Below are 3,226 nucleotides of genomic sequence, written 5' to 3'. Positions count from 1 at the left end.
ATTTAGTATCTTTACCATAATTTTAAAAAATTTTGTTAACAAGTTTTCTTTGTCCATAAGAATATTTTGTGCATGCTACAAGCATCTTGCATATGTGCCCAAGTGGAAAGTAGTTTCAGAGCAATTGCTTAAAGTGACCTCTGTTGTTCATGCAAATTAAAGAATACTATTACTACATACATTTTAAACTTAGATCCTTTTCCATATAGAGTATATCATGTTTTACATCACAAAGATGACATTTTGTTTTGCCATTCTTCCTCTCTATGGGTGTTCTGGTAAGGCTGTCACCTCAATTACAGTCTTTTTGAGGGAACAGAAGGTGGTTAACTTGTCTTTGTGCCCTTGTGTCTTGTACCTATCCTGGATATGATCTCAAAATAAATTAATGAAATAGATAAATGGTATGATTCAGTCAGCTTAATAAAATGCTAGGAATTTTTTTTGCCACCAATTCATAGAATTAACACTTGTAATTCTAGACTATTACAGGCTAGTTATGGTAATTCTTTTCCTCAAAATACACTATCATTATATATTAGGCATCTCCCATCCAAAAATAGGAATGGGATCCCCTATTTGTCAGTGATTCAAAAGGTGAGGGAACTTTTTTAGCCAGTATTGTGGTTTCTTACAACCTAGGCCATTCTTTCCAAACTTCACATATCAGCTACTGTTTCTTTTTCATCTTGGAAAACTTTCCACTCCCTACCATTTTCCACTCCCTCAATAAAAAATACTTGATGTAAGTGATGCCATTTATAGGAGTGTCTTTTTCCTCCTGAATTTAGGGACTGTTACAGTTTAAAATGTATCCCACATATAGTTATTGAAGTGTCAGTTCCCCATACCTATGAACATAACATTAGTTGGAAATAGTATTGAAGATGCTCAAATTAAGATCAGATTATTAGGCTTGGCCCTAATACAGTGTAACAGATATCCTTATGTAAAAGGAAAAGGGTAAACACAGAAACACAGAAAAGACAATGCAAACAGGCAGATAACACTATCTGTGAGCCAAATTAAGAGGGAGGCACAGGCCAGCATGATGGCACACACCTGTAATCCCAGCAGTTTAGGAGGCTAAGATCATAGAATTGAGAGCCCAAAGCCAGCCTCAGCAAAAGGGAGGCACTAAGCAACTCAGTGAGACACTGTCTCTAAATAAAATACAAAATAGGGCTGTGGATGTGGCACAGTGGCCAAGTGCTCCTGAGTTCAATCCCTGGTACCAAAAAAGAAAAAAGAGGGAGACACAGAATTTTTGCTTTCAGAACTATGGGACAATACAATCCTGTTTTTAATGTACCAAAACAATAAGTTTTTTGTTTTTGTTTGGTTTTCTGTTTGTTTCACAGCAGCCTTAGGGAATTAATACCAGGACATAAATCAATTAAGAATCATGTGATAGATGATAATTACTGATTGAACAGTTTAAACACATATCGTTGGTTATTCGGGCTTAAAATAGAAAAGAGAATTTTAAAATTATTATTATGCATTAGTAAATAAATATTTCTTCATTAATAAATGAGCAAAACAAAATAATATACATGTTCTATATTTTCTAATTGGCAGTGTACTTTAATAAGTACATTGAAATATAAAGCATTCTCATAATAGGGGGAAGTAGAGATGAGAGACTGTGAGAGCTACCAATACTGATCATACTCTCTAATTCTAAAGGGAATTTTAAAATAGAAAAGTGTAGGATACTGTATGTTTTCCCATAATCTAAGCAACCTTGAATACTATCAAATATTTTTAGATGATCTATTAATGTTAAATAGTGACTTAATTAACAATGTTTTAATTTTTAAATATATGAGTAAGCTTGGACTTGAGATATTTTAGGTTATTTATGGTGTATGTGTGTGTGTGTGTGTGTGCGTGCGCGCGCGCGGTCACCCACATGAGAATGATAAAATCTTCAAATCACTCATTATTATATAAACTACAGGCAATGTTGCCCATTGCTTATGTTGACCTTTGCCTGAATGTTAACTGTTATCAAACACTTCTTAATCTAACCTTAGATTTTCCCATTAGGTGTGGTACAAATCAGAGCTTAATTTAACCATGCATTTTTTCCTAGGTTCAGGAGCCTACTGAGAGGTGCATTTTACTCACAGCATGTGGGTCTTCCACTCCAGGCTTCAGATTAACTTCTACATCAAAAGCTGTATAACTTCCTGTACCATAGTTGAGAAAGTGTCTTCTTCTATCCTATTTTCTGTTATCATTTTTATGAGGAGAGTCTGCTTTCTCTTTTACATATGGCTATTCACATCACATGTAACTTAGATTTACTCTAAAATAAGAATCTATGGGTGTGCTGTATGTATAGCTGAGATATGAGATTGCTTTAACTTTTTCTTTTTCCCCCCTCTCTCAGGATAGAGAACCTGTGGCATCCAAATGGTATAGTTTGCATGTAATTCATCCCTTCACCCTACTCCATTTTTCTTTCTGATCAATGTCATATGACATGAAAACATTTCTTTATTGAACAATATTTTGACTAGTTCTTTATTTATTCCAAAATAATGTTCCTTTTGAAAATGGCCTGTTTTTGTATGTGTGCATGTGTCTGAATATTTTAAATGACTGTTGAGCAAGAGGGGTTTTAAGAAAATAATTTACAATTATTTCCTTATATCATAGCTAACCCAAACACTCCATTGGGATTCCTACTTTTTGAAAGATATTTTCACTTGAAGGTGAGTTCTCCTTGAGAAAGATTTAAGAAACCAAGACAGGAGAAAAATTAGGTTGTTCAATCTTATTATTCCACTTTCTACATTCACAGTATTAAGATCAGTGACCAGAAATAAATAGCCTTTGGGAAATAATCTATGTATATATGTTATATATGAAAGATTACTGCTGTTTTTAAGTTGTTTATGGATAAATATTTCTCTCTTTTTTTAGAACTTTAAATTATTAAAACAAAATGTATGCTATTTTCAAAAAGAATTAATTTATTCTAAATTAATTTAGAAAAATCATGTTTTCAACATGTTTATTGGCAATATATTTTTTAAATTTATGAATCATCTCGCTGTATCCTCTATTCATTTGCTACTCCTGATTAAAACTTTCTGTTGATATGTGAACAATATATGCTATCTTATGCAAATTGAAGAATACTATAACCACATACATTTTAAACAGATCCTTTTCTGTGTTGTATTCCACAAAGGTGACACTACTTGTTTTGCCA

The sequence above is a fragment of the Callospermophilus lateralis genome, unplaced genomic scaffold, assembly GCF_048772815.1.
Source record: "Callospermophilus lateralis isolate mCalLat2 unplaced genomic scaffold, mCalLat2.hap1 Scaffold_413, whole genome shotgun sequence".
NCBI classification, from domain to species: Eukaryota; Metazoa; Chordata; class Mammalia; order Rodentia; family Sciuridae; genus Callospermophilus; species Callospermophilus lateralis.
The sequence above is the reverse complement of the archived record's forward strand: the minus strand, read 5'-3'. Positions refer to the sequence as shown.